Source organism: Ornithorhynchus anatinus, chromosome X3 (genome assembly GCF_004115215.2).
Source record: "Ornithorhynchus anatinus isolate Pmale09 chromosome X3, mOrnAna1.pri.v4, whole genome shotgun sequence".
NCBI lineage: Eukaryota > Metazoa > Chordata > Mammalia > Monotremata > Ornithorhynchidae > Ornithorhynchus > Ornithorhynchus anatinus.
In genome coordinates, this window is record NC_041751.1 from 28,901,742 (window position 1) to 28,927,760 (window position 26,019).

Here is a 26,019-nt window from a genome sequence, read left to right on the forward strand (position 1 = left end):
CCTGCCCTTCTAAAACAGGCAAGACATTCCCACTGGGTGATAGTGTCTGTAATATTGCCACTAAACATGGTCTATCTTTAGCAGATGAGGCAGACTGGGATAAGTCAAAGACAAATGAAGAATGATCTGCGACTGAGGAGCTGCATTTGCAAATGAGGTGACTTGACTCATTATTAAAGTTAGAAATATGACACCCATTTTAATAGAGAAAAAGGTTTAAAAGAATGTTTCACTGTTGCAAGCAATTATAAATGTTTTTCCTTTTCAAATGATACATATTCCATCATTTTCTGTCTTCTGGTTCGGTTCCTACACAACGTTGAGTTGACCTGTAAACAGTTTGCTGCAGCTACACACTTTGATCAAGTACACATAAAAGAGAAAATCGCTCGATTAAGAAGCAACAGAAGAATTGCAACAGAATTGGCCATTTGTTCAAGCATGGACAGCAGTCCCTCAATTCATGGTGGAGAATCAACAGAGGTCTCTTGGAAATTCATCTGAAGAAAGAGTTTTGCATGGACCCAAAATAACCTGGGAAAGGAAGGAAACTCAGGTGTATACCTGTTTGTTATATACTCGAGAAAGAAGGGGAATGCCAAAGGGTCCATTCCATTTTATGGTTCTTGCTTTTCAGGTCTCTCACTGAACCGTGCCCCACTCGACACATCTTCCAAATATAGAAGTGCAGACTTCACAACCCCCTCACCTTAATGAGCTGGTCATGATATTTATTGCCTGAGTTAAATCTGCTGCTACGTGAAAATGACTGAATCCCAACTGGAGAATGGAAAACAAAATGCATGTACACACGCAAATTCAAATCTTGTAAACTTAAATAACAGTCACATGGTTTTGGAGAAGCACTGGTCAAAAGCCATGGCAGGAGAAGTTCCATTCTCAAGGCCTAAGAAATACTCTCCTCTGGCTGAAGAAATTGATTTCCCATCTGTATTCGTTGGGAGTTATTTTTTGAAGGATCACACTATCAGTTATTTTTCAATAAGTACCTGTAATGGGCTGGACAGCAATACATAATGTTGGCAAAGATGCAAAAAAGGTTGAAAATATTTTTCCTGTTACCTTGGGTAAAGAAGTCTTAGTTATGAAGTGTGTTAATCAGAGATTGTCAGCAGTCCTGAAAAGAGGCCTATAATTGTATATAACTAATTTTCTCCTGATTCTCTATTCCCTGGGTTTCTTCCATTAGCTATTATCTACTACTCCATCTGGGAATTTTATTGCACATCCAAGGCAGAGTCCCTGTTTTTTCCACAATTTTCTTTTTACAATTTCTCTTGAAAACCTGTACTTTGATTTTGCTGTTCTTAATTTCTCTCTCTTTATTCTGTTTAATTAAAGAAATAAGTTCATGTTAATTACCCTGAAAATAATGAAATTATTGATAATATTCACCAGTCTCCAGGATTAAACCAGGCGCCATTGCCTCTTGGTTTTCTAGAGAGACTATATGAAACAAAAAACCCCAAACATTGAAGTTTAAGCAAATGAAATGAGTCAAGCTGGAACAGAAGATTGGGGAAATTTTTTTCCTTGTGAGAGTGCACAAGAAGAATAGAACAGCCCTCTACACATGCTGTAATTGAAAAAGATTTGGCTATGCATTTCCTTCAGCATGTGATGAAAGAAGGGAGTGCAGTTGCATCAATTGTTTTCAGATTTCATTTTGGGGGCTTTAATCAGACCTATAAAGTGAGTGTTAAAGCCCCTTTATGGATCGTTCTGCTGTATAAAGCATGAAACTTCATTCCAAATCAATTCTGATGGCAATCACTTTGTGGAAACTTTCCATAACTTGAACTATTCAGTTTCATCTCCTCAAGCAGCGGGTGCTTTTGTAGAGAATATAGTCTCCCACTTGGTTTATGTTTTCCAGTGTACTACCTAAGGACTTTCTCTCAATTTAGCTGCAAAGGAATGAGTTTCATTCCATCAACTTGGTAGATGTCCTCTACTACAGAAATTCAGGTTTCCTTTAAAGATATGTTTAATCGTTGCTCTGGTGGACAGGATGAGGTTCAAAAGGTGTGTGAGCTCAGGGCTCACTGGGGACAGTGGCCTGACATGGCTGTGGCATGGACACAATATCAGAGTGTGGTACTTGTATGGCAGGACTGGCAGAAGTACGATATCAGAGGAATGGGGGCAGTAGCCACATTGCAACGTCAGAAGACCAGGGACTGTGTTGTTAATGCAATGTCAAAATAGTAGTGATAGTACTTATCAAGTGCTTACTGCATGCTGAAAGCTATACTAAGCTTTGGAAGGGAGTATACATAAAGGAATTAGATATGGTTCCTGTCCCTCAGTGGGCTCACAGTCTACGAGGTTAAGCTGTAGTTTCCCAGGTTAGGGCCCAGCCTAACATAGGGATTTCATACAGAATGTTTTACATGTGGGCGCCATCATGGAAGAGCATCATAAGGAACAGGAATGGGTGGCACACTTTTTCTGCCCTGGAACTCTCAGAGGTACCTGCGTGGATGGTGAAGTAAAACCAGGCCGATTGAGTCTGTTACTTTCTCAGGGCTTGGACCTTGCTCTCCCTGGATCAGGGAGGTAAAACAGTCCTTTATATGCAGTGACTCATTCACCAAAGTTTTTATTGGTACAGTTCCCATCCTTCCAATGACCCTGGACCGTGGAGCAAGCAAAATCCACAGCTTTGGGTCACCTTGAATCAAGTCGTTCATGCCACTGGAACATAGAATGAGTAGCTCTCATGGCACTGGGCACCCTACGAATAAAGTGATTCCTTGTCACCCCCAGGGCCCAGGGAAATGGACAATGATTGGATGGAGAGATGGAAAACTGTGATCCTAGGCTCCTTGATGGTTAAAAAACACTTTTTAAAATGCCAAACCCTTTAAAAAGTATTGTTTGTTTTGGTGGAGAATATGCGGTGGTGATAGGGGAGAATGGAAAAGTAGATGATTCTCGTTAAAGATGGCTGCCACACCAACTGCAAAGGGGAATAGCAGGGATACCATGCACATGTGTGATGGCTATTTTGGGCTGGTACAGCACCAACTTGAATGACCTAGGGAGTGGATATCTTGATAGGATGAGGAGGAGGTGGCGTCTAACCTCTCATTGTCCAAAGGCTACCCTTGATGAACGTGGAATATTAAAAGTAGTTTAGAATTGGAATTTGATTTCATTTTTTACCTAGATTAAGAAATGTTATATGCTTCCTGCATTACCATTTAAAAATGAGGTATTCTAACTCAGTCTCGTGTGTGTAAGCTAGGAGGTGGCTGATCACAGTTGGCTGGAAAGAAGAGCTATTTTGGGAAAAGAGGGGAGGAAGCCTGAAAGAAATCTTTCAGAATTACCAGCCACCAGCCCTCTAAAAGCAAGGACTGGCTGGCTTGACCCCAAATGATTCCCTTGCCTTTTGCAATATTTATGTGATGAGCCAAAGGATGGGGGGAATGAATGGGGGAGGGGGAATTGTTAGGGGCATTCTTTAGGAAAAACCTGAGGGCAGAGGACCCAAGAATTACCTATAGAATTTTGAGCTCTCTTTCAGATAACTTTGAGGATTGCTTCACCTGGAAGTCGAGTTGGTAAAACCCCAAACTGTGACAGTGATTGGAGCACATCGCTTTCCCAGCCTATTCACATTTGGACATTTTATTGTACCATTTCAATCAATCCTATTCATTGAGCGCTTGCTGTGTGCATAGCACTGTACTAAGCACTTGGGAGAGTACAATATAATTATATAGCAGACACATTCCCTGTCCACAAGGAGTTTACAGTCTAGAGTATGCTGAAGATGTCCTCGACCCAACATTACTGGGATGTTCGAGAGGAGCTGAGGGGGCAAATCACTTTTGGAGTCAAGATTTATCAAAGTATAGGAAATCCTGCCTTCATCCATGTGTTGGTTGCATATTTAGAAGAGGTTTGGAGAAATTAAAATTATTTCTTCTAGGAAAGTATTAATGTCTTTAAGGAATGGAAAATGGACCCAAAGAAAAGTTCAAAGACCTAGGATTACTTAGCCTGGAGAAGAATTATTTGAAAAGCCTCATGAACAGTCATAATAAAGACAGCAAGCTATCCTCCATCTCTATTGTGCATAGAAGACAAGGAATTTGGATTTAATTGTAGAAACTGAGATTCAGATCAGCCATAACACTGCAAGGGTTACTGGGCACTGGAATGTATTAGAGAGAGACATCATCTGTCTGGGATGTTTTAAATGCAGTCCTACCAGAACGTGAACTAGATTATTCTTTGGCTTCTAGGGTGAAATGCTTTTAATGTTACAGACCACCCTCTTCTTCTGGAAACACAATCTAATCTTCGTTTCTCTAACACAGTCCTATCCTGGCTCCTGTCTTCCTTCTTGGTCTCTTTCAGGTCCTCATCTGCTTCTTACTTCTTAACTGTGGGTGTCTTTCAAGGTTCAAGTCTGGGTCCCCTTTTATTCTTGATCTATATTTCTTCCCTTGAAAAGTTTATCCACTGCCCTGGCTTAAACTACCACCTCCCAAATTTGTCCGACAAGCTCTGACCTCTCGTTTTTTATATATCCTTCTACTTCCAGGGATGGAACTGCCAGAAATTAATTAATGGTGGCATTTGTTAAGTGCTTACTATGTGCAAAGCACTGTTCTAAGCACTGGGGAGCATACAAGGTGATCAGGTTGTCCCACCTAGGGCTCACAGTCTTAATCCCCATTTTACAGATGGGGTAACTGAGGCACAGAGAAGTTAAGTGACTTGCTCAAAGTCACACAGCTGACAAGTGGCTGAGCCAGGATTTGAACCCATGACATCTGACTCCCAAGCCCGTGCTCTTTCCACTGAGCCACGCCGCTCAAGCTAAACATTTACAAAACGGAACTCTTCATCTTCTCTCCCAAATCTTTTCCTCTGCCAAACTTGTCCATCACTGTTGACAACATTACAATTGTACCCATCCCTCAATCCCATAAACTCAACATTTTTCTTGGCTCCTCCCTCTTTCAATCCCTATATTCAGGCTGTCACTGAATCCTATCCATTCTTTCTTCACAATTTTTTTTTTTTTTGGTATTTAAGTGCCTACTATGTGTATTTATTGAGCTTTTACTGTATGCAGAGGGCTGCATTAGGAACTTGGGGAAAATCCAGTGTTCTCTAGATTTGGTAGACACTCTCCAGGTAAAGATAATTATAATAATTATGATATTTGTTAAGCGCTTACTATCAGGCACTGTACTAAGCGCTAAGGTGGATACAAGCAAATCAGGTTGGACACAGTCTCTGTCCCATGTGGGGCTCACAGTCTCAATCTGTTGCCGAATTGTACATTCCAAGCACTTAATAGAGTGCTCTACATACAGTGTGCTCAATAAATGTGATGGAATGAATGAATGTATCCTCATTTTACAGATGAGATAACTGAGGCCCAGAGAAGTGAGGTGACTTGCTCAAGGTCACACAGCAGACAAATGGCAGAGCCTATTTTTATAAATGCCTTGATTTTTATTTCCTTCCCATAAATAGTTCTGAAACCTATAAATGCCATTTATTTGAGTGCCTTTTGTTTTCACAGACCTAGTCCAGAAGCCAAAGGGCATGATCCCTGTCCCACTTCCTTTCCAACTAAATTGTCATCATGCTTGTAACACTTGGGTTCTCACACACTCCTGTTGCACTTATGTACTAATACTCTATTGCTTCCTTCTATTTGATTTGTTTGAGGGTCTGGCACAGTGTGGCACTACTATACCCTAAGCCAGCATGAGTATGGATCCGAAAGCTGGATAGTGGAAAAAAACGGGATAGAAAGAACATCGGTTCTTTTGAAATGTGATGTTGCAGAAGGTTTTTGTGAATACCACGGGTGGCCCGAAAGATGAACAAATGGCTTTTGGAGCAAATAATAATAATAATAATAATAATGTTGGTATTTGTTAAGCGCTTACTATGTGCAGAGCACTGTTCTAAGCGCTGGGGTAAACACAGGGGAATCAGGTTGTCCCACGTGGGGCTCACAGTCTTAATCCCCATTTTACAGATGAGGGAACTGAGGCCCAGAGAAGTTAAGTGACTTGCCCACAGTCACACAGCTGACAAGTGGCAGAGCTGGGATTCGAACTCATGACCCCTGACTCCAAAGCCCATGCTCTTTCCACTGCGCCACGCTGCTTCTCAGATTTCTTCTCAAATTAAGATAAAGTGGTCTTTGGAAGGCCAAATGACTTAGATAAGCATATTTTGGACATATAATCAGGACGACTAATTCTCTGGAGAAGACACTAATGCTAGAAAAAGTCCAGGGAAAATGTGGAAGAGGCATTCCAACAGCTAGATGGATAGAGACCATAACAATGATGTTGGAAGAACCATTAGAAAGGTTGCAGATTGTGGCAGAGGACAAGACGTTCTGGAGAAAGTATATCCTTGGAGCCGCTATGAATTGGAAATGACTCACCAGTACTTAATATAGTGTCTGGCTCATTATTATTAAGTGCTAGGGTAAATACGAGCTAATCAAGTTAGACACAGTACGTTCCACATGGGGCTCAGTCTTAATTCCCATTTTACAGATGAGGGAACCAAGGCACAGAGAAGTAAGGTGACTTTCCCAAGGTCACACAGTGGACAAGTGGTGGAGCTGGAATTGACAATAATAATAATTATTGTGGTATTTGTTAAGCGCTATGTTCCAGACAGTGTATGAATTGCTGGGGTGGGTATAGCAAATTAGGTTGGTTACAATCCCTGTCCCACGTAGGGCTCACCGTCTCAATCTCCATTTTACAGATAAGGTAACTGAGGCTAGAGAAGTGAAGTGACTCACACAAGGTGACACAGCAGACAAGTGGTGGAGCTGGGATTAGAACCCATGTTCTTCTAACTCCCAGGCCAGTGCTCCTCCCACTATACCATGCTGCTTCTCAACCCAGGTCCTTCTGACTCCCAGGCCCGTGGTCGATCCATTAGACCACACTGCTTCTTGTTATGTATATAAATATGGAGTAAAGTGCATATAAAATTTTCCCAATTTCTACATACTCTGATTTTTAGGCCCAAAGACTTTTAGGCTAAAGCCCCTTTGTTTTTGTGATAAACCACCTCAGTGTAAACCAGTTAACATTTTATCTGGTTGATTCTGTAGCCAGCTGGACTGAAATAAGAACTTCAAGAAACCTATGAACTCTGATTCATCTTATTAAGGTTCTTACCTTTGAAGTCTAATATTGCCACTTAGATGCCAAGTTTCATCATTAACTACTGAATGAAGTACTATGTATATGGAGCAATTAAATGGCTGTAAGATATCTCAGGTGTTCTTCTGTTTGGTGCTTTTCTGCTTCTTTCAGGGGATACAATGGAAAGTAAGGCAGAATATAATTAAGCAGTCACAGAAACTGGAGATTTGAAATTTGGGAATGCTGGATTAAATGTCTTAGAAATCTAGGAGCCCACTAGATTTGGGGGGTTTCCTTGTCTTTTTTTTTTAAGGCCTGGAAATGTTTCTTAATAAAGATAGCATGTGGCACATTTGAGTAGAATTTTGAAGGTGAGAAAAAAGAGGTAATACTCATTGGCATGCTACTGTAATTTTCTGTGGAATGAAACAATTCATGCAGGTTCTAAAGGGCATATTTTATTTCCAGGAGTAACTTTTGCATTGAGAGAATCATAGGGTTTGAAAGGACCACAAAAAGTCATCTAATGCATCCTAATGCCTCCAGGTATGGGCAAGAACCATTCCAGACAGTTCTGTAGCTTACTCTGTGCTCTTATTTTCACCCAACCCTTACCTCCAAGAAATTCCTCCTAATGAGCAAAAACCTGGCCTAATGGAATGAGTACAGACCTGGGAGTAGGAGGACCTGGATTCCCATCCTGGCCCGGCCAATTGTTTGCTGAATGAACTTGGGCAAGCCGCTTAACTTTTTTGTGCCTCAGCTTTCCTGTTTTCCCTTCTACTTAAACTGTGAGCCCCATGCCAAATAAGGACTGTCTTCAACCCAATTTACTTGTATCTACCCCAGCGCTTAGAACAGTTTGACACATGCTAGCTGTTTAACGAAAATCATAAAAAATGTCTAAATCTATTATCTTGGTGAAAAAGAGGAAGAGCTATGCATTAACTCGGGCCTACTGTGAGCTAACATCACCAGGGTCTGCCTTATGGAGAAGTAAACTTGGGCTTGAGAAGGAAAGCAGTATCTCCTTAAAGTGAAAAATTAAAAAAGAGAATGCTATTTATACCTTTCCCACATTAAATTTAAAAAATGAAGCGTGTCAGAATGAAAAATTTAGTAATAGTTTGTCTTCAGCTTTTTGAGAACTGTGGAAAAAGAAAAATGGCAGTGCCTCTAAATAAAGGCAATAGAGTGAATCTGGTGTTTTTCATTCCTTTACCAGATTTAATGAAAATGAATACATGGATTTCGCTGCTACCTTAGCCTAATTTAAGATGCAAGCCTCATATCAAGTTCTCATTAAGCATGAGAAATTGATATGAGGTTTGCATCTAAAATAAGGTAAATCAATTTGTTCAGATTCCTCCCATCAAAATTCTGTATACCGGAACAGCGCTCATTTTATTTTAAGTGGTTCAGTAGGGCTCTCTCCAGTATTTCTTTCTAGGTATAAAACTCTTCTCAATGCAGCTGGTGATCCAATATGCCTATAATGCTGGGGTTATGTTCTTGCAAAACTCTGCAAAAACTCACTTTGTAGTGCTCTCCATTTCCAATGGCATGCACATTCCTACATTCACATGGACATATGTCATTTCTTCTGACACTGTGACATAGTGTATTCACACAGGCTTGCATTGTATGAACATTGCCTAATTCCCTAGTGGTCTTCTAGACAAAAGGTATAGTAAAAACATTTATTCAGGTAGAACCAAATATATTTTAATTATTTTGACCAGCTCAATATAGTATTTCAACTAAAATTCCTTAAGAGACATTCTTATTTTTTTACTATAATTTTGTTTTGGCATTCAATAATTTATCTGGAAAACATTTATGATTTTCTTATTTTTGTGTTGAATAATTTACTATGCATACTAGTGAACAAAGAGACTGATTTTTGATAATATTTAAAGAATAAAAAAGAAAAGAATTCCTTTAAAATTAGGACTGGAATATAAGTTTTGAATTGTGTGAAATATAGAAGTTCTGGTCCTGCAAAAAAAAAATCTGTAGCCAATTGCTAATTTTGTTAGAATAATTTAACCTCAAATTTAAGGGATTTCGGGTATATGGGGATATCTAACCACTGTTCTCATAATGCCTTTTCTAATCCACATAAGACACTCTTTCTATGCAAAGGATAAAATCCACTTGATTTCTGGAAATAAGATGCTTTGAAGTGGAGATACATCAAGTGTACCACAATAATACCACTTTATAAACTAAATGGCTTTGGAACATTGTTGAAAATACTGTCACTATTCTGTGAATACATAAAAGGGTAAGATAAGGGTAATAATTTAAAAGTCAATGCTATTCCTATTCTAAGCTTTCTTGCCTCAATTAATAGAACATTTTTCTCTCTTTTGGTCCCAAATAAAATCCAAAATGTCATTAAATGAGGTGAGCCAACACAGAACAAATTCTGTTTCATCACTTAAATTTCACCTGCCTCTTGAAATTCAGGTTTCCACTGTCACCAGTTTTTGTTCCAATTGTCTGAACTCAGCAGTTTTTTCATTTTACACAGCTAAATTTCCATTTGCTAAATTGAGAGACCTTCCTGGACTAAAGTGTGCTTTATCACTCTAGTTATGATGACTCCTTGTGGTGAGGAGATGTGAGGTGGATTACTGCCCACATATGAAATTGAGGAGACCCAAACTGATGAGAGGGTTGTTACTCAACTAACTCAAATTCCCCTTACTTTGAAAGGCATTCAGGTTCAGCTCTGTGGAATTCCAGGGTACAAAAGCATTATGAATACATGAAAATCACTTTGTTTTTGACACCTCGGCCCCATGAAACTTTTGTACCAGACCTTAAATAATCTACACAATGGGAACGAATCAAACCCTGGCAGGGATTCTTGTCCTCTGAGAGAAGGCCCTGATGAACTCTTAACAAGACTTGTGTTCCTCTAAGAAAGGTGTTCATGTATTCTTTTCCTCAAAATCATAGTTTTAGAGTAGATGTCATAACACCACTCTACTTTAAATTCACTTAGGGTCAGAGGTATAGAAAACAATGAGTAACATGTTCTTCTATTTGGATCTAAGAGGGCAAAGGTCAAGCCCCCTTCGGCAAAGCATAGTGCTTTCCACAGAGTAAGCACTTAACAAATACCATCATGATGATTCAATCAGAGTGGAAAAATGTTGCTTCTGTGCCCCCTGCCTCCCACTATAGCCTCCCTGTAAAACTATATGGAGGGGGGAATATTCTGGTATATTTTCATCAGAGAGAGACAATAGTTATTCACTTCCTGCAGCACTAATCAATCAATCATATTTATTGAGTTCTTACTGTATGTAGAGGACTATACAAAGTGCTTGGGAGAGTATGCTGGGTGGCTTAGAGGAAAGAGCTTGGGCTTGGGAGTCAGAGGATGTGGGTTCTAATCTTGGCTATGCCACTTGTCTGCTATATGACCTTGGACAAGGCACTTAACTTCTCTGTGCCTCAGTTACCTCATCTATAAAATAGGGATTAAGACTGAGGTCTATGTAGGACAACCTGATTACCTTGTATCTACCCCAATGCTTAAGAGAGTTCTTGGCACAGAGTAAACACTTAAATACCATAATCAGTATTACTACAATAGAGTTGGTAGACGTGTTCCTTGCCCATGAGGAGCTTACAGTCTGGAGGGAGTGACTACAGATATTAAGATAAATTATGGATAGGTACATAAGTGCTGTGGGGCTGAGTGTGGGGTGAATAAAGAATACAAATTCAAGTGGATGGGTGATGCAGAAGGAACAGGCAGCAGGGTAAACAAGCGACGGCCTCTTGGAGGAAATGTGAGTTTTTAATAAGGCTTTGAAGATGGGAGGTGGTTGTCTGTTGGCTATGAAGGCAGAGGGAGTTCCAGGCCAGAGGCAGGAAGTAGGTATGAGAGAGATGAGCTTGAGGTAGATTGGTGTTAGATGAATAAAGTGAACATGCTGGGTTGTAGAAGGAAATAAGTGAGGTAAGATTGGAGGGAGCAAGGTGATTGAGTGCTTTAAAGCCAGTGATGAGGAGACTCTGATGTGGAGGTGTATGTGGTTACTGGAGGTTCTTGGGGAGTGGGGAAATATGGACTGAACTTTTTTTTAGAAAAATAATCTGGGCAGCAGAGTGAAGTATGGACTTGAGTGGGGAGAAACAGGAGGTAGGGAGGTCAGCAAGAAGTCAACGTGGCATGGAATAAATGCTTGCATCAGCATAGTAGCAGTTTGGATGGAGAGGAAGGAGTGGATTTTAGCAATGTTGTGAAGGTAGAACGGATAGGATTTGATGACAGATTGAATATATGTGTCGAGAGAGATGAGCTGAGGATAATGCCAGGTTATGGGCTTGTGAGGCAGGGAGGATGGTGGTGTAGTTTACAGAGATGGGAAAATCACCGGGGAGGACAGGGGTTGGGTTTGGAAGATGAGGAGTTCTGTTTGCACATTAGGTAGAGGTGTCAGTGAGACCTCCAAGTAGCTTTGACCTGAAGGCAGGAGGAAATACAAGACTGTAGAGTAGGTAAAACATCAGGGCTAGAGATGTAGTTTTGGCAATCATCTACACAGAGCTGGTAGTTGAAGCCATGGAATGAACGATTCTCTTAGGGAATGGTTACAGATGTAGGATTGAAGGGGACACAGACGGAGCCTTGAGGGACTTTCACAGTTAGGGGGTGGGAGACTGAGGAGGAGCCTGAGAAAGAGACTGATAATGTGAGGTCAGAGAGAGAGGAGGAGAACTGGTAGAGGATGGTGTCAGTGAAGCTAAGGTTAGATAATGTTTCAAGTAGAAAGAGGTGATCCAAGATGTTGAAGGCAGTTTGAGAGGTCGAGGAGGCCATTGGATTTGGCATAAAGGAGATTACAAGTGACCTTTTAGAGTGCAGCTTCTCTGGATTGAAGAGGGAGGTAGACAGTTTGGAGGGGGTCAAGGAGAGAACTGAAGGAGAAGTGGAAGCAGCAGGTGTAGACAGCTCACTCAAGGAGTTTGGAGAGGAATGGTAGGGGGAGATGGGACAATAATTCGAGGGGATCATGAGGTCAAGGAAGGATTTTTTTTTTGGAATGGGGGATTCATGAGCTTATGCCACTAGGTATGAAGGGGTTCTCATTTGGAGGACCCTGATATGTCTCCTTGGAAGACTGTCATTATGTGGCACTGCTAGGCCTTTGGGGTGTGAATAATCCTCTTCCCCAAATTTGGGGATGAATAAGCATCCATGGTGTGTGTCTCTTTTTTCTAGGGCAGCCCACCTCCTGCATGAGGATGAATCAGGTTCCTCATGTAGTATAATTGAAATATATTCAATTTGTGATTCATTGCACATATGTGATTCCATCTGGACTTTACTCTTCATTTCACATGTATAAATTAACAATGTGAAAATATACACGAGAATTTTTTCACCATACAGCTAATTAAAAATGATTATACTGTTGTTGAACATTGAATCATTAATCATCACTTGCATTGCGTGGATAATGTTTCAGTCTTTGCCAAATGCACTGTTTGCTGGAAAAGGGCCAAAATTTACCATTGAAAAGATAGCACACTTTGAGAAATAATAAGTGATGGAAAATTAGCCAACTATATTATACGTTCAATAGATTTATGAAAATCATGTCTTCTACTGCCTTCAACCCAATAATAATGCAGAGTCTATTTGAGATGACAAAGCACTCTGCTGTATTTATAACCATTACTTGACGATGTGGCAGGGTCTAGGTAGGGTTCATAATACCAAGCTGATTTCTGTGGGAACAACCACGGAAACAAAGCAACAGTTTAAAGTGGTTCTCACACCTCTCCAAAAACATTATGAAACTATCACACTTTTTTCAACTACTGTTGACAGCACTAGTTTATTTCTTCCCCCAAATCTCTTTTTTAGCTGTCACGTTGACAGAGCCTACTGTGTTTCTGCAGGCGATTGATTGAGTTCTCCTGGTCTGATGAGGGGAATAATATAAGGGCCAGGAAGAGGGTGGCATTGGTAAATAGAATTTTTGAAGGTGTAGTTATTTGAAACTTTTGGGGAAACTGCCATTTGTTTTTCTTCTGTAGACAACATATGTGCCTATATTACTGCATGGCGAGTTGGGCTTTATCTGGTTTACTTGATCAGTGTGGACAAGCAGTTTGAATAATTTTATACTCAAAGTGAATGGAGAGGAGTTAGTTAATTGCCCATTTTAATTGCTTGCGTACCCCAGATTAACCAGATTATTGCCAGCTCTCTCCTCTATTCAGTGCTATCTAGGTAAAGTCAATGAAGCTCTCCAGGTTAGGTCTTGGATATCTCCAGATTGCCTATTGGTAGTTTTTTTTGGTTGTTTGTTTTGTTCTTTTAGCATGGCTTAGTGGACAAAGTATGGGCCTGGGAATGAGAAAAACCTGGGTTCCAACCCCAGCCCTGCCACTTTTCTGCTCTGTGACCTAGGGCAAGTCACTAAACTTCTCTGTGCCTCAGTTATCTCATCTGTAAAATGGGGATTAACATTGTGAGCCCTATGTAGAACATGGACTGTGTCCAGCCTGATTAGCTTGTATCCATCTTGGTGCTTAGTACAGTGTCTGGCACAAAGTAACCGCTTAACAAATACCATTAGAAAAAAACAAACATCCTGAACATGTATCACTCTGACAGAGAGCACTTCAGGCTTCCCCATATTATTAGATCAAACCTCTCATCTTGTTGATAGCTTGGGTGAGCTCAGGACTAGTAAGGTGGCATGAGAGAGGATAAGATCTCCAAGATCACAAAACATAAACTCCTGCACCAAACGGATTGCATGCACGAGGAAGCTCTTCTATGGTCTTCCCGTCTTGTTTGGAAAAGCCCAATTTACTGTTCTTGAGGGAAGGTGGGCTCAATTGTGGGGAAGAAAAGTACTAGTTCCAAATCCCTCTTTCACTGAACTGAAAATAAGATAAGAAATAAGTCACAGGCATTATCTACTCAGATTTTTTAAAACATGTAATCTTCTGAATACTTTGCATCTTATAGTTATGATAAATGGGTCATACACACTTCCTGCTTACCTCTTCTATAAAATGGGGATTGAGACTTTGAGCCCACGTGGGACAGGGACTGTGTCCAACTCAATTTGCTTGTATACACCCCACCACTTAATACAGTTCCTGGCCCATAGTATTGACAAATACCATTATTATTACTATTATTAGTGTGGGGGGAAAGCCTTTGCAATCAATCAAAAATAGCTTGAAAATATCTCTCATGTAGACATAGACTGTACTATATATTCAAAATCAGATAATTGAGACCCCCTCCTACAAGCTCTGGCATTTCCAGGGCTGAAATACCAGGATAACTCAGGTCCAAGGCCTAAATTATTTAGATAATTTTCATTTATAGACTCAGATAATGCCTGCCCCTGTCAATAGGGCAGCATGGCAGAGGGAGACTGTTGCTCTAGAGTTAGATGTTCTACTCCAACATCATCCCAACAGGTCTCTTTGCCAACACATCTTGAAAAGTGTGAGGATTTTTAAAAAATGGCATTTGTTAGGTGCTTACTATGTTCCATGCCCTCTTATGCCCTGAGGTAGATACAAAATAATCAGGTCCCCCATGGGGCTCACAGTATTAATCTGCATTTTACAGGTGAAGTAACTGAGGCAGAGAAGTGAAGTGAATTGCCTAAAGTCAAACAGCAGACAAGTGGCAGAGCTGGGATTAGGGGTCGCGGGGAGGGCGACCACTGCCTCTCATGTGGTTTACTACCTCTGGTACCTAGGGGAGGCTGTTATGCTGTTTAACAAAGGACTGTTCACCTGGAATAATGGGGAGTCAGAGTAAGCACACTTCCAAGATTCTTTTATTCATCTTGACATTATCATCTCTGTTTGTTAACTTCGGTGCTTGTTGTTGCTTGCAATCCACTGCTATCGTTGTCTTTATCTACCACCTAGCTGGTGAGCACTATGTGGGACAGGGACTCTGTTTTATCTGTGTTTGAATGTGCTTAGGAGTGCTTGGCACATCATAGCTAATCGCCTAATAATGACCATAACTAAATAATTGATAGGTTTGAGTCCCCTTGGCAAACATCCACTTTTCATGTGCTCCTCTTTTACCCATTAAGATTTAGCTTAATTTCTATATATTCTTTCATTTCTACTCCCCTGAAATAATCATCATGACTCTGGTGGCTACATGCTGGGGATTAGTAAGGATGCTTATGCTTTTGGGGGTTCTGTTCTACTATGTCAATCATATTCATTAATAATAATAATGGTATTTGTTAAGGACATACTATGTGTCAAACACTGTTCTAAGTGCTGGGATAGATAGAAGGTAATGAGCTTGTCCCACCTGGAGCTCACAGTCTTAATCCCCATTTTACAGATGAGGTAACTGAGGCACAGAGAAGTTAAGTGACTTGCCCAAGGCCACACAGCAGACAAATGGCAGAGTCGGGATGATTGAGCACTTATGGGCAGAGCACTGTACTAAGCATTTGGGAGAGCACACAATGAGCTTACAGCCTAAAGGAAGAGACAGACATTAAAACATAAAATATGAATATGTACATAAGTGCTGTGGGGCTGAGGGTGGGGTAAGTAAAGGATACAAATCCATGTAAGGGCGATACAGAGAGAGGGAGTAGGGGAAAGAAAAGTTTAGTTGGGGAAGGACTCTTAGAGGAATTGGGATTTTAATAAGGCTTTGATAGTGGGGACAGCGATCGTATGTCGGATGGGAAGGGGGAGAGAGTTCCAGGCCAGAGGCCGGACATAAGCAAAGGGTCGGTGGTGAGATAGATGAGATGAAAGTATGAGAAGGTTAGTATGAGAGCAGCCAAGTGAGCTTGCTAGGTTGTACTACCTGATAAGCCTAAGGAAGACCTGTTACGATCAATCAATCAATGTATTTATTGAGCACTAACTGTATGCAGAGCATCATACTATGTGCTTGGGAGGGTACAACATAACAGAGTTGATAGACGCATTCCCTGCCCACATAGAGCTTAGAGTCTAGAGGGATGAGTTTAAATGGCTCTGTCAGCTTGGAGGGACAAAATTTTTCAGCTGTGGTGATGATGGGGTAGAAATGGAGGTGGCTCTGCTAGTTGCTGTAGAAGAGGGGGCCCTCTTCTGTGGCTGCACCGCTCTCATCGAAGAAGCTTGGTATAGCGGATAGATTCCAGGCCTGGGAGTCAGAAGGTCATGGGTTCTAATCCTGGCTCAGCTACTTGTCTGCTGTGTGACCTTGAGCAAATCTCTTCATTTCTCTGGGCCCCAGTTCCCTCATCTGAAAAATAGGGATTAATTTTTCCCTGCACCATGCAGTTTCTGCTCCCCTGTTTCCAAGTAGTTGCAGTAATAGCATTTATTAAGCCACTACTGGGTGCGATACTCTGTATTAAACTCATGGGAAATACAAAACAAAGAAATGATGATGATATTTGTTAAGCGCTTACTATGTGCCGAGCACTATTCTCAGCACTGAATGACACATGCCCCCTCCACTTTCCTTTCTCCCCTCCACTTCTCTGTCTCCCTTTGGTTCCTTCCCATCCCACCTTAATCAGAAAATTTCAGTTTGTTAAAAGAAAAATGAACAAATGTGACTACAAAGGTATTTGCAAATGTAGAAGTTCAAAATGACAAGTATATGAAATTGAAGTTTATTCTTTTTCTATTGAAATAGCTTTATTATTTTATCAAGCATTTTTATATGGTCCATTTAAACTAGATTAATGAAACTTGTTAAAATATGGCTGTTGATGTTGCAAGGGAGTGGGAGGAAAAGAGATACAGGTTAGCAATTTTTATGAATCCCTTCAGCAGAGCCAGTTTTCGGGAACCGTCTGTACGTGAAACATTTGGTCATTGTCGCTGATAGGCATTAATTGTCAGGAAATACATATTTAAATAGCTCATATTTTAGAGCACTTCAGAGATCATAGGATTTTAAACAGCTTCCACTTTAGATTAAGATGTCAGAAGTAGCAAAACTTGCAAAGTGAGATGTGAAATGTTCCATATGCTAGCCTGAAATAATCACGATTGAAAGTCATTACATAACTAGTACTGTTTTGCCCGAGGTTGAGTGACAGTGCTTAATATTCAATTAAGAAGCACGTTATAGGGCTCAGATGCTGATGCAAATCTACAAGAAAGCTTAATTTGTTTGACCCTTGTAACCTGCTAACTTTGATTTTATTTGAGACTGTGCCTAATACATTTTATGCAACCAAGCAACCCAACATTTCTTCATTATATGGAGGAGATGTCCAGCTCTTAGTCTAAAAGCCTACTTAAGTTTCCCTGGGATATTGATTTTTTAAAAGGAAACAAGCTTAGAGAACCTTTAACCCACGTTAAATCTTTTTTATTTGCTAACCTAAACAGGAACTAATCACTAGTGCAAAGGATTAACAGACACAGGAGACCAGATTATACATTTTAAGTTTTACTTTGGAAACCCAAGGGAATGCTCTAGTGTAGAATTGGATTAACCTCTTTGACACTTTTTCTAATAACCCCAAAGCTATAAGGCTTTCGTCTCTCCTAACTTACAAAATGGGTACTCTCCTTACCATATAAATCCTGAATTTGTGACTTAAAAGTTAAGAAGATTTTCTAGTAGTATTAGGCAATGTGCTATCATTTCTATAACTCCAGACAATCATCTTCCAATATTTTCAGTGCATAGTCAGTTACTTCAACCCACAGCTTTGGTCAATTGTTCTAAACTTCTCAACATGCCAGCTAGTTCTAAGAAATATGGTCGCAACTTTTTTGTAGTACCTCAGCACGTCTTCCTAGTAAATTCCAATTTTTGATACTGAATGAATCCAAACTAATTGGCAAGTTTGTAAATTAACCTAGGTTTACTTAGGTGTGACTGTATGTAGGAAGGAATACAGAATTCCTGCCAACACTGCTTTAGACTTTTTTCTTCTGCTTTTTCTCAAAACGGGCATATTCCTCTCTTTCAAATTCATCTGCATTCACTTTCTGGATGTGCAGCCAAAAGGAAAGATATAGGATTGGTCATCCAGTAGGCTGGGGAGTACGGTTATCAGTTTTCTATTACTCACTTCCAGAAAAATAGAAATCAAAGTGGAGAATGTCTTTCCCCAGATTTCTCTTATGTTCATGACAATACCTAAAATTGTTATTTCAAGAAACAGATGTGCCTTTTACCAAGTGTTAGCATTCTTTGGATTTTATTTGTTTTGTTTTTCTTTTCTTGCAGCCACTGTTAACAGTCAAAGCATTACTTCAGGAGAAATACTATACTTGTACTTTCCCAAGTGCTTAGTATAGTGCTCTCCACAGAGTAAATGATCAATAAATAACATTGATTAATTTATGCAAAAAATTCAGTCCTTGTTGCGGTAGACAGCACCACCATCTTCTCTGTCTCACAAGCCTCATAACCTTGGCATTACACTCAACTCATCTCTCATTCAACCCACATATTCAGTCTGTCACCAAATCCTGTCAGTTCTACCTTCATAACATTGCTACTATCCACCCTTTCCTCTCGATCCAAACTGCTACTGTGCTGATCCAAGTCCTTATAATAATAATAATTCTGGTATTTTTAAGCACTTACTATGTGCCAGGCACTGTACTAAGAGCTGGGGTGGATACAAGCACATTGGGGTGGACACAGCCCCTGTCCCACGTGGGGCTCACAGTCTCAGTCCCCATTTTACAGATGAGGAAACTGAGACACAGAGAAGTGAAGTGACTTAGCCAAGGTCACATAGCAGACAAATTGCAGAGCTGGGATTAGAACCTATGGCTTCTATGGCCCATGCTCTACTCACTATGCGATGTTGTTTCTGCTATTACATCTTGACTATTCTATCAGCTTCCTTGCTGACCTCCATGCCTCCTGTGTTTCCTCACTCTTCTCTCTCCCTACTCTGCTGCCCAGATTTAAAAAAAAATAAAAATAAATCAGTTCATGTTTCCCCACTCTTCAGGAACCTCCAGGGGTTACCCATCCAACTCTGCAACAAAGAGAAACTCTTTACCATTGGATTTAAAGCACTGTCAGCTGGCCCCCTCCTATTTTCTCATTGATTTCCCACTACTACCCAGCACACGCACTTTATTCCTCTAATACCAACCTACTCACTGTGCCTTGATCTGCTGATTCCTCACCCAGATCCTGCCTCTGGCCTGGAACTCCTTCCCTCTTCATATCTGACAGACCACGACTCTCCCTGCCTTCATAGTCTTGTAAAAAAAAAAAAAAAATCACATCTCCTCCAAGAGGCCTTCCCAGACTAAGCCCTTATTTTCCTTAAGCCCCACAGTATGTATGTACATATCTACAATTTATTCATTTATATTAATTTAGACTCTAGACTGTAAGCTCCTTGTAGGCAGAGATTGTGTCAGCCTACTCTGCTATAGTGTACTCTCCCAAGAGCTTAGTACAGTACTCAGCACCCAGTAAGCACTCAATATATATGATGGATTGGTGGATCATACATAGGAGAGGCTGGAAGAAGACAACTGGCTGGAGGAGTGACTGGTAAGCACTCTTAGGGAATGGCTGGTGGAGCTCTAAGGGGAAATCTTTCATCTATGAGGCATCTGTGAGAATAAGAGATCATTGATCGATTGTGCTGTGGGAATGCAAAGAGAACCATCAGTCAAGGAAGGGGGAGTGGTTGACTGATAATACCACAAACAGGATACGAGATGGTGTCCTGACCTTTCAGGTTGTCCCTTCTGACTCCAGGAGATAAAGGAATGAAAACACTGAAAGTTAGGGGACTAAATACAGTGGTGAAGATACTGATGGTTGGTGACTCAATTCTCTGTAAAACAGAGTTACCAACTGCCAGTCAGCTACTGAGCCTGGATCTGAGATGTTAGAGAAAGATTCACAGACCTATTAGGCCCTACAGCTACTTCCCTTTTTGGAAGTACAGAAATGAGTAGTATTGTTCCTCTCTCCCACAGTTTATTTAAATTCCTCATTTTCCCTCCCAAATACTTTCTTCAACCTTATTTAACCTTCAGATTTGACACTTGCCATACTCCCCAACACTAAAACCCGTAACCTTGGCACCTAGACTCCTCCCTCATTTTCAACACCCATAGTCATTCTTTCACTTGATCATGTTGGATTTTCCTCCACAGTATTCTTCCATCCATGTAGCCACCTTGCTGATCCAGGCCCTTATCAAATCCTGGCTTAACTACTGATCAACCTCCTTTCTTATCTCCTGGGCTCATCTCTACCCCTCCATTCCATACTTCACTCTGTTGCTTGAATCATTTTTCAAAAATGTTGATTTGCACATTTGTCTATGGTATTTATTGAGCGCCTACAGTGTGTAGAGCACTATATTAAGCACTTGGGAGAGTAAAATACCGTAGATTTGTTAGACATGATCCCTGCACACAATCTTTCTGCCCCTCAAAAACCTCCACGGGCTACCCTTCCATCTCTGCATCAAGCAGAGACTCCTGACTGTAGACATAGCCACTCTCTTCTCTCCTTACACCTCAGGTCACCTTCATTCCTTTCACAGTACCTCATTTTTGTCCCTCACACTCTGTCTAGCCACACCCTCCCCATTCATACCAGGCAGACTAAGCTCTCCACCTTCAAGGCTTTTGTAAAATTACATTTCCTCCAGGCCTTCCCCCATAAATTTCTTACTTCTAACTTCTCCAATTACCAACACTGTGAGCCACCTAAGCACTTAGAGTATCCACAACCTCCTGTAGCACTTACGTGCATGTCATCCATACTCTATTACTTAGCAGTAACTCATATGCCTACTTTCTTTTCCTTTATCCTCCTCTCTGTAAATTATTTCTGGGTCCAACTTCCCCTCTAGACAGGGAACTCCTTTGAGGGCAGGGATCATGTCTACTAATTTTTTTATACTCTCCCAAGCACTTAGTATAGTGTTCTGCGCACAGAAGCTCAATAAATGGTTATCATGGCAGTGTCTTCGGTTGGAGACACTTCCCTTTCCCTCTGCCCCTCCTCCCCTCCCCATTCCCCCTACTCCCTCCCTCTGCTCTACCCCCTTCCCCTCCCCACAACACTTGTGTATATTTGTATATATTATTTATTACTCTATTTTAGTAATGATGTGTATATATCTATTTCTCTATTTTGGTGGTATTGATGCCTGACTCCTTGTTTTGTTTTGCTGTCTCCCCCTTTTAGACTGTGAGCCTGTTGTTGGGCAGGGATTATTTCTATCTGTTGCCAAATTGTACATTCCAAGCACTTAGTACAGTGCTCTGCACAAAGTAAGCGCTCAATAAATATGATTGAATGAATGGGAGGCTGAAAGAATTGTAAATTCAGGTTATGTCCTTGTAAATTCTCTTAGTTTAGGGAATGGACTACATAAAGAGACCGATCCCAGAAATGAATACTTATCTGTGCATTTATTATTGAAGATACATAGGGACTGACTAAATATTTGAGGTCCCTTCAATCTCTCCTGGTTTCAAGATTATTTTTTTTGCTCTGTTTCTCAGTTCTGGCTTTTTAGTTCTCTACCCTGTCTCTGAAATTGTTGGGCTCTATCATATGATTTCTCTGAAACTTAGCACCCTTGCTCTTCTCATTTTTAGATGATTTACTTCATGTTCTAACCAACTGTCTAGAAATAAAGATTTAAACTTCACTGAAGCCGATGGTGCTGTCAAGTGCTAGATTAGCCAGCTTGGTTTTACAAGTGCCTCAGTTTCTTGATCTACAAAAGGAAGAATGACAAAGGTTTAAAGGGAAATAATGATTCAACATGACTCCATAGCATTTGTAAAGTATTTGGTATGTGAAAATGTCTATTTCACCTCCATTTCTATTTAATTTTAGCACCTTCTCTTTTGTCATTTTGTCCAACTTTTAAATGGTTACGTATTTTTTTCCAATTGCAAGGTGATTATTTTAAATACCATTGTGCTACGCTTACAAGTGAGCTCATGTGTCAGACTATTTACAGATGTTCTCCTAATGGAGTATTCAAAATTCTAAGTGGGTTCTAGGAAATCCCATCAGTGTAATTTAGGGGCTATTTGACAATTTACTAAACACAGAGCATCTCTTGCATTTTTTATAGCTTTTCATTATTAAGGGAAAGGTAACCCTGCTAGGCCCATTTGGTAGAAAATCATACACCAATGTTAGTTTTATATTTTTAATGCAGAATAAGTTAGTAACTAAATAGATCAATTTAGACATAATTCATATACAATTAGCAACTATTCTAGCTGTTCATGGTAAGAAAAACAGTGGGACAAAATCTCATTTTCTGTTAATTTTGCATACCATTAGTTACACATAGAACGTTGTAGGGTTGTTAAGTTATCACTGATAAAAAAAAAATACACACCTCATTAATCACTCTAACCCAGACATGATAAATGGCATTTAGTATCTTTGAAAAGGCCAAATAACACATTGCTAAATAGTATCCTTAGTGAAAATCAGCCTGTTTTGGAGACATGGAATCAAGTTAACAAATTCCAGTTTGTTTGCCTGAGAGAGATGGGCTGTGCTTAGTCAGAAAAAAGTAAGAATGCACCTAGTTTGACATTTTACCACCTAGGTTAAACTTAACATTTTGCAGTGATTCCTATTTTCCAAAGATAAACTCTCAAATTTACTTCCCAAAATAGAGACCCCAAATTAATTTCATGTTTCTAAAGGACTGTGAACAAATTAAGTTTTTGAGAAAATAATTTTACTTTCTTTAATCAAACATTACCCTTTGGCATATCAAATGTTCTAACACACACACACACACACACATACACACACACGGAGATGGCCAGAAACATTACTTGTTCTTTGTTTTCAAAAGTAAAATCAAAGTCATTACCGATCCATCCATTTAGTAGTTCACTTAAATGTAGATATCAAAATCCAAATGTTGGGATGTTTTCACCTCATTATGCTTAATTGCAGTTTCCTTTAAATTTTGTCATTAGAATGGAATGTATTCAAGGAGCCTATTGCGGGAGACTAATTGTTATGGCTTTTGTCATCAAAATAGCTATTCATTGCTTAGTGTATTTGTTGTGTTTTTTTAGGAGCTACTCAGCCCTCTTTACCAGCTGTATGTAGAACGAGCATGCTGTTGTAAGGGTCCATCAAGTATCTTTATGGGTGGTTTTATTGTGACAGTGGGGTGGGAAAAGGAGAATCACTCTTTCCCACTAAGCCCATGAGTAGGACCACTATGTGCATTTATAGGTCATTCAGAAAGAGTGGCCCAATTGTGGTTCATTTGAAGCAAACAGAGGCTTTCCCATATCCCAGCAGCCCATGCCAGAAAACGCAGGCAGCGGCAATGGATTTTAGGAGACTTTCATAGAATTGAGAAGCAACACGGCCTAGTGGAAAGAGCACAGGCTTGGGAGTGGTGGCCTGAAGCTAATCTGACTTTATGGACAGCGATCCTCATGTTTGACAAATTCCCCAAGATCGAGTGTTTCAGAGATGGCTTTGCAAAGCCATTATTCCCTTTCTTCAGTCCACTAACGCTCCACTTGGCCGTTGGTAGCAAAGAGGAGGTTGATGGAGGAAGAAGGGTGGATCAAGGAAGGGAAGCAGCGTGGTTTAGTGGCTAGAGCACAGGCCTGGGAGTCAAAGAACCTGGGTTCTAATCCCGGCTCTGCCACCTATCTGCTGTGTGACCTTGGGCAGTTACTTAACTTCACTGGGCCTCAGTTACCTCATTTGTAAAATGGGGATTAAGACTGTGAGCCCCATGTGGGACGTGGACCGTGTTCAACCTGATTTTGTATCTATCCCAGCGCTTAACTTCTCAGTGGCTCAGTTTCCTTAAATGTAAAATGGAGATTAAATGCCTGTTTTCTCTCCTACTGAAACTGAGAGCCCCATGTGGGACAGGGACTGTGTCTGACCTAATTAACTTGTACTTAGTCTGGTGCTTAGAACAGTGTTTGACATATAGTAAGCATTTAACAATTACCTTAAAAAAAAAAATCTCCTTGCCCAAATGGTGGAGAGTCAGCTTGGCTTGTCCCAGCCACCTCCTCCTTCTCTCCCTTTCTCTATTGTCTCCCATCTGTCCTGCATAAACCTCTGACCCTGTCCTACCTGCCCGACTGCTTTTATCACTGGGGAGAATGGATGTGACTTCAGTCCTAGGTATTTGCAGCAATAATAATAACTGTGATATTTACTAAGCATTTGATAGAGGTTCATACAGGATAATCCAATCACAGTCCTTCTTTATCACCCAAGGGGATCACAATCTAAGAGGGAGGCAGAACAGGAATTCCTCATTTTATGGATGAGGAAACTGAGGCACAAAGTTAATTGACTTGCCCAAGGTCCTACAGCATGCTAGTGGTGGAGCACTTGATCTGCCACATATCAAAAGATATCCCAGTCCCATGCACTCTCCCCTGGGCCATGCAACAGCACCAGAGAACCTGCACACCGCATGCCAGCAGAGAGCTAAGAAAGGAAAGGATAAGGTCTCTTATCTAGCCACCTCTCCTTCCTTCTCTACCTTAGAGTTCTCAGTTAATGACTTGCAGGCCTGGGTCTCGTCAATCTGGAGAAGGTGGGTTTCAAGTCAGTGATTGGAAAGCAGTGGGCGGGGATGGGGGGACATGGCAGTGGCTAAGTGAGAGTCTCTCTCTGCTTTGGCTGAAGATATGACAGAATTGGGTGGGAGAGAAGGGGTTGTCTGTCAGCTCTGCCATTTCAATTTCTCACCATCTGGGCTGCCTCCTTACCTAGACCCTGGTAAAATCAGAGATTATGACCTGCAAGTTACTGATGGGAAACAGCAGGGCGGAGGTAGGGTGAGGGGAGAAAGGGATCTGCAGGGAATTAACTTCCCTACAGAGCTTGGATGTAATATCTGTCAGATGGGGCTTAGGGACCCTCTGCTATGGAAGCAATTAGGGCTTGATGTAGCTCCATATTTTACACACTGTGATTACTTAGAACAGGGGATTTACCTGTACCCTGATTTCTTTTAACTTCTTTCTCTCTTAAACTTTCTTTCCAGTAGTTCTTTCCTACTAAAATTTGCTTCTGAAAGTTTCTTCATTTTTACCTTACTGATTTCTTTTCTCATTTCTATTAGGAGCTTGAATAAATCATCTTATGATCACCAAGATTTCTATTCACCGTTACATTTTCAAATCAAGAAAGCCATCTACCTAGTTGATTTCTTTCTGCACTAACAAATTGTATCCAATATAAACCAGAAACCCATTTGATGATGTGTAGACTCTGAGCCCCATATGGGACAGGGACTGTGTCCAACCTGATTATCCTATAGCTACCCCACTGCTTGTTACATAGTATGTTCTTAAAAAATACCACAATTCTAATTATTAGCCTGCTTAAGGGCTCTCCTGAGTCTGGTTGGGGGATGGGAGGCCTGAATGTTTATTAACTGAATGTTAATAAAGTTTTATTTCCAAATTTATTTTGATCAGTTATACTTTGACTCATAACCAATAAGGAAAGAAATGAAAGACAAATTGTCCAGTTAGAGTCCCTTCCCTGTCATTCTACTATAAAGCTGACAGGATCATCAGCTGAATATCACTGTTGTAAATCACCTGGTTAATTCATCCACTTTTGCCAACTGTGACACAATTAGGGGCTTTGAGAAGGCCTTGCTTTGCCTCAGGCCACTGTTTATTCTTTCCGCTTAATGCCGAGATGAAAGATGGAAATCCTAGGTCAAACATCCAGGAGAAAATGTTTTTGTGAGTAACAGCTTATCCTCTGAGTCCTGGGGTCTAAAATAGATTTGATTTGGGTGACCGTTCCTGATTTTAACCAACTCTTGGGAGAAAGCATGTTATCATCTGAGTTGTT

At 40.6% G+C, this 26,019-nt stretch overlaps 1 long non-coding RNA gene across 4 annotated transcripts in view; it reads left to right on the forward strand.

Annotated features, from left to right (window-relative positions):
- The window catches only part of LOC103171391, an 89,085-nt gene extending 87,779 nt beyond the window's left edge, over positions 1–1,306 (forward strand). Inside the window, exons 6-7 of one of the 4 annotated variants that reach the window (XR_003755716.2) lie at positions 82–157; positions 325–1,306. This is a non-coding gene — a long non-coding RNA (uncharacterized LOC103171391). The remainder of the gene's footprint in view (positions 1–81; positions 158–324) is intronic. The other 3 variants (XR_486762.3, XR_005659622.1, XR_003755715.2) reach the window with 3 other exon arrangements.
- Positions 1,307–26,019: the final 24,713 nt, after the last annotated feature.